Raw genomic sequence first — 6687 nt, forward strand, 5'->3', positions numbered from 1 at the left:
GCACGTGCAGGGGTCGATTCCAGATCTCGAGAACGGCTGGACCGATTGTGCTGAAATTTGGTACATTGTTAGGGACCGGTTAGTAGGGTGCCGTGCAAAAGTTAGTTGGGACCCATTTTGCACGTGCGCACGTGCAGGGTGCCGCTTCCAGATCTCGAGAACGACTGGGCCGATTGTGCTCAAATTTGGCACATCGCTAGAGACCGGTTAGTAGGGTGCCGTGCACAAGTCAGCTGGAGGTACGTACCCCGTCGAAATTTCGCACGTGCAAGGCCCACCCTCTCGCTCGCTCCGTTAGTCGCCCCAAAAGGCGTTATACTGGCTTAAAACCTCGTGTACGACTGATTACGGAGCGAGCGAAGCGAGCGGAGTCTTTCCTTACGGAAATTTCTGAGTATGAGCGGCCGGCTGACCGGCCGTGGTCACGATTTTGAGACGCTTATATCTCAGCAACCACTTGACCGAGTTACATGCGGTAATTTTTGTAGGGTAGCTTCATTCCTTCTACCAAGTATTGGACTATTCCCGATGCATGTGGGTGACCCCTTATGCACGTGCCACGTGCAAAACGAAGAGGTGTCACTTTTGTAATAGTTGCAATATCTCGGTGACTACTGGGCCGATTGCGCTGAAAGCTGGCATGTAGGTGGGCACCCACTAGACAATGCATATCCATGTACCAAAGTTGGGGTGCTGCCGCACGTGCGCACGTGCAGGGGTCGATTCCAGATCTAGAGAACGGCTTGACCGATGGCGCTCAAATTTGGTACACGGTTAGGGACCAGTTAGTAGGGTGCCGTGCACAAGTCAGTTGGGACCCATTTTGCACGTGCGCACGTGCAGGGTGCCGCTTCCAGATCTCGAGAACGGCTGGGCCGATTGTGCTCAAATTTGGCACATCGCTGGAGACCAGTTAGCAGGGTGCCGTGCACAAGTCAGTTGGAGGTACCCCCTCGCAATTTCGCACTTGCAAGGCCCACCCTCTCGCTCGCTCCGTTAGTCGCCCCAAAAGTCGTTATACTGGTTTACGAGATACGTAAATAGTTGGCGTGGAAATTATCTCGAGGAATATATTACGTGAATCATGTTGTAGAATCAGGCTATATTCATTTTATATGATCTCAAGCTTTTACGACTATATATTTCAATTAAAGATAGTTTTTTTCGGCTACTAATAAACGACTAGTAGCCGAAAAAATACCTAATTTTCGGACCTGCGATAACGATAAAACGATAAGAAAGGTTTGCGATAACGATAAACGATAAACGATAAAGAAATAAAAAAATTAATAGCGATAGCGATAAAACAATAAAACGATAACGATAATTGTTTCTTTAACAGCGATAACGAAACGATTAACGATAACGATATTTTTTTTTAACAGCGATAACGAAACGATAAACGATACAACGAACGATAACGATAATTGTTTTTAACAGCGATAACAAAAGCGATAAGAAATACAGCTTTAATAAGTGTACGAAAAGTTTATTTGCAGATCTACACACTTAGCAGATGGCAGCAGGTTGCGCACACATACTGTCGCGCGGCATACACTGTCGATCGTCTTCCATTTTCCATCATCCCGTTTTACATTTTATCGTTTATCGTTCATAATTTTTGTAGCTTGCTATAAGTGGATGATCGATAATTTTGCAAAATTTAGCGATACACGATAACGATAACAGATTTGCTTAACAGCGATAATTATCATTTATCGTTTATCGCTCATCCTATCGCATGCGGAAACCACTGCTAAAATGATATGAAAAATGGTATGTTGGACTTGCACTTTTCCATACGTCCATGCCTCATTGACTAATCAAAGGGACTCGAGGAACAGTTGCTGATACTTTTGTTTATACGTCCGCCTTCACTTATTTCTGCAATTCCTTTCTTGCTAACAGTTTAGCGTGCTTGATTATCAGTAAAAATTAAACGTCCTTCATTATCTAAGGAGAAACACAGCGTATACCTAAAAAGAAAACAGGAAGTATTCGGCGTACCTGCTCTTTGTTGCGCTCGGATGCTCCTCCAAAAGTTGTCCCGGTGAATTGAGTGGCATCGGTATCTATGGATAGAAAGTCACATTAGAAAATAGAAATAATGAATAAACAGCAAAAGCAAATGTCACAATAAATACCTTCACCATTTAACGATGATGTTTTGTTTACGCAATGTGATAAAATACTTAACAAAGCAATGATAGAAAAGTAAAATGTAAACCTATGACCAAAAGGGAGTGAATAGGACTTCAATAAAGCTAACAGAGGTATACTGTTGACCATAAACTTCCATTCGGCTATCCCATTTCGTTGCAGGTACCTACTTTGACCATCGCAGGTATCAGAGCTGCATTGGGTTGAGTTTACCTGTGCACCAGCTGGTGCGCTGCAGCGGCAGAGCCCGTCCCGTGGGGCAGGATAGGTGTGTCGCGGTGGGACGGGCCACGTAGCCGTTCTAACGGTCACTTCGGAGAGGGGTATGCTCCTACTGGAGTTGAACCGATTGCCTATAGGGGCATTCCAGGACAGCTCAACCACAGCCGAACACCCTCATATTTTTAAAAATTCTGAAACTTTGTGTATAGGGTAATCTGACACGCTGGAGGCGGCCCTGCCAATATTAGACCTCTCTGACTAAAGGTCACAGAGTTATAGCCTCCGGCATTTTGGAGAGGTCACCCTAAAGACCAATCTTTGAGGGCATATATCTCAAAGAAAAAATATTTTATATATGAAAAATATATACCGATGGACTCAAAATTGATCAAAAAAGATTTTGGCTATCTCGAATTTTTTTTTGAAAATTTTCAAAATTTTTGATTTTGTGACCAATTTTTCAAAGACCTGGCTCGACCTTTTCCTCATCGAAATTGTACTTTTCGTCTATAGACAAAATGTTTTTTGATCAATTTTCTTTCGATAGAAAAAAATAAAAAAATGGGTTCTGCCTTTAAAATATATTTTTCGCCACACATAGATGGCGCTGCTGACGCTGTTTTTCCTGAATAATTACTGAATTGAGAATAAGATGCAGATGATGATCAAAGTGTGTTTCCCAACAACAGCTCAAACGGCGTTCGATAGCCCTGTCAAATTTGTCGAAAGAAACCAAATTTCGTTGACCTAGTGGTCACCGATGACGTCACAGGTCAGGTCAAAAATAAAATGTTTCACCGTTCACGGGGCTTCTAGGGAAAGCGCTATAACACCGAGTAAAACGCATTTTGTCGAAAATCAGCGATAAGGCGTCAGTTGTCTAGTACATATGTTGCTATTAGAGGTCACTGGTCATACCAGGTCAGGTCACAGGTCACAGGTCAGGTCACCAAAGGTCACCACATGAACCCAAGTTTACTAAGATTGTGCGATGCATGTTTTATGGCCAGTTTTTCATTTCCAACTCAATGGTGTTGGTTATAAGACTATCAGGTACGGAATAGGTCACTTTCTGGTGGAGGTCAGCCGGTCAGGTCAAGGTCAGGTAAAAAACGTCAAATTTCAAAGTTGATATTTTTGCATAAAATGGGTATTGATTCGATGCAGCTCGTCACGGGGAGTCTAATGGTGGTCTTTGTTTTGCGTTACGAGGTCTAGAATTGCTGAAAATTGAGTTTGAAAATTTAACGTCATCAATTTTGAAGTTTTTTTCGCTATAACTTGGCCAAAAAAAGAGGTATCGATCTCAAATTTGGTATGTAGATAGAAAGCGGTAGGGACTACCACATATATTCCGTTTTTTTTTCGAAATTTTTTAAAAACATTTTGGATTTTTCGGCTATTGTATTCAAAAAATCTACTTTTTATTTTTGGGGGTCAAAATAAAAAAAATCGGAAAACCGAAATAGCAGTTTTGTAGCCCTTTTGATTCCACACCTTTTATTTATTAAACATTTTTCTGTATCTCTAAAGCTGTAGGCCTGACAGCTCTTCCCGCGAAACTTTTTTTTGGGTCGAAAATGGCAGAAATGACGTCACTCTGACGTCATTAGCGGCCAACCTATCATAGCCTTTGGAAAAAAATTTTTGGTCACCATGTGCGCTAGCTACTCCCGGAAGGGTACTGAAAGTTTGGTGACGATCGGCGCAGCGGTTCTCGAGATATATCGAAAAAACCAAAGGGGGCAAAAAATGCCCCCCCCCGCCTGGAAGGTTAAATAGCCACTCAAAAGGGTCACAGTGTCTTATTTGTTGTTAGAAAACACGTATCTGTCATGAACTGTATCTTATCATCTAAATTCCGTAATAATATAGGAAAACAGCATCAGCAGCGCCATCTATGTGTGGCGAAAAATATATTTTAAAGGCAGAACCCATTTTTTTATTTTTTCTATCGAAAGAAAACTGATCAAAAAACATTTTGTCTATAGACGAAAAGTACAATTTCGATGAGGAAAAGGTCGAGCCAGGTCTTTGAAAATTTGGTCACAAAATCAAAAAATTTGAAATTTTTTTGAAAAAAAATTCGAGATAGCCAAAATCTTTTTTGATCAATTTTGAGTCCATCGGTATATATTTTTCATACCTAAAATATTCTTTCTTTGAGATATATGCCCTCAAAGATTGGTCTTTAGGGTGACCTCTCCAAAATGCCGGAGGCTATAACTCTGTGACCTTTTGTCGGAGAGGTCTAATATTGGCAGAACCGTCTCCAGCGTGTCAGATTACCCAATACACAAAGTTTCAGAATTTTTAAAAATATAAGGGTGTCATTTTTTAAAAAAATTGGTCGTTTTGTCCTGGAATGCCCCTATAGGCAGGGCTATCCGTCACCCCGCGGAACAAAAAAGTATGGCCAATGACAGTAAAGAATGTATAGTTGACTACAGAGAATGATGTTCCACTTTTCACAGGCAATTATTTGCCTGAAGTGGTAGGCTGTGGTGCATCACACGGGGAAAGCGCTCTGGTCAACTGATAGCTTCTGAGGAGTGAAACATCATTCTGTAATCGACTATACTACCGGTAACGGATGAATCTAAACCAAGCTGAAACAAGAGTGCCATGGTAATCGGGAAGGCCACCCAGCCACTCGAGCAGTCACGAATGAGGACCGCTCGCTGACAGGGGGCGACGCCAGTGGCAGCACTGCCAACTACGTTCCCCTGTAGGTGGCGTGGGTACTGGGTAGCCGATAGTTCGGTCGGGCGAATCGGTACATTGTGAGGCTGCCCGGTCAGAGCCCAATGCCCCAAAGTGAGTCCAAGACTATTTAGACGATTCGCGTAGCTCAGTACTCAAAATATTTAGATAAGGAACATCAAACAAGGAGCACCACAGACACCGTTTGCAAAAATGTACATACCTACTTCAAGAGAGATGGATACCTACATCATGTCGTCACAGGAGTAGAGCAAATAAGGAGCTCATTATCACAGGGAGCCTCACCGTACAAATAAGTCCCCGTACAGTACAGTAGGTCTACAAAATAAGTCCCCGCCGTATGCGGGTCACCAGTGGGCAGTTAGCGCCTGAGCGCTACTCAGGCGCCGCCTGCCCGCATACGGAGGGGACTTATTTTGTAGACCTACTGCACGTCTGTGGGCGGTTCTCGGCATGGGGCCTCACCTCGCGCCTGTGGACGGTAGTGAGCGGTGTGAACCTGTTTTACCGTGGGGCTGTGGGTGCAGTGTGAGCCGACATCATCGTGCCGCTGTGGACGGTATGAAGTGTGAACCGACCTCACTGTAGCCTGCGGACGGTATGAACCGACCTCACTGTCGCCTGCGGACGGTATGAAGTGTGAACCGACCTCACTGTCGCCTGCGGACGGTATGAACCGACCTCACTGTCGCCTGCGGACGGTATGAAGTGTGAACCGACCTCACTGTCGCCTGTGGACCGTATGAACCGACCTCACTGTCGCCTGTGGACGGTATGAAGTGTGAACCGACCTCACTGTCGCCTATGGACGGTATGAACCGACCTCACTGTCGCCTGTGGACGGCGTGAACTATGAATCGAACTTACCATGTGGACGGTGCAGTCTCCGCCGTACGATGTGAACCAGCCTTACCGTGTGGACGGTGGTGGCCGCCGGACGATGTGAGCCCTCTTTACCGTGTGGACGGGGGTGGCCGCCGGACAGCGCCCCCAGAATCGGCCGATGGTGGCCGCCGGACGATGTGAACCGGCCTCACCATGTGGTCGGGGGTGACCGCCGGACAGCGGCTCCAGAATCGGCCGGCTCGTCGGGGAGCCCTTGTACGGACGGCCCAGACTGTCGCGAGGTGGAGACGGCGTCGACGAGTAGTCCCACCCGGCCCGGTCGGCGCTGTACTTGCTGGGCAGCACGGAGAACCCTGCGGCGAGACAACACACAATGGGCTGCAGAAATCGCTGTATGTAATAGTATATTGTCAAATCGTCAATTGCAAGTCGATTCCGTTTTCTTCCTGACATAACCGTAAGCGAATGTAACGCTACTTAAAACGTCAATCAGGTTCTTCAAATTTATCTATGGTTTTGTAGATTGTGGAATGCATAATGTCCGGATTTGTATGGAAGGTATTGTGCTCCGGACTTAAACATACCAGCTCGTTATAGATTGGCGAAGGTATAGGACGGAGTTGAAGTCTGTTATGATTTATGAATCAAAGTTAGTGTTGGAATGTCCATTGTCGGATATGTTGCATGTTTGGATGACGTTTGTATCCACAGTCTCTAAGTTACTGCGCGCACCAT

This window comes from Amphibalanus amphitrite, unplaced genomic scaffold (assembly GCF_019059575.1).
Source record: "Amphibalanus amphitrite isolate SeventyFive unplaced genomic scaffold, NRLGWU_Aamphi_draft 000335F_arrow, whole genome shotgun sequence".
NCBI lineage: Eukaryota > Metazoa > Arthropoda > Thecostraca > Balanomorpha > Balanidae > Amphibalanus > Amphibalanus amphitrite.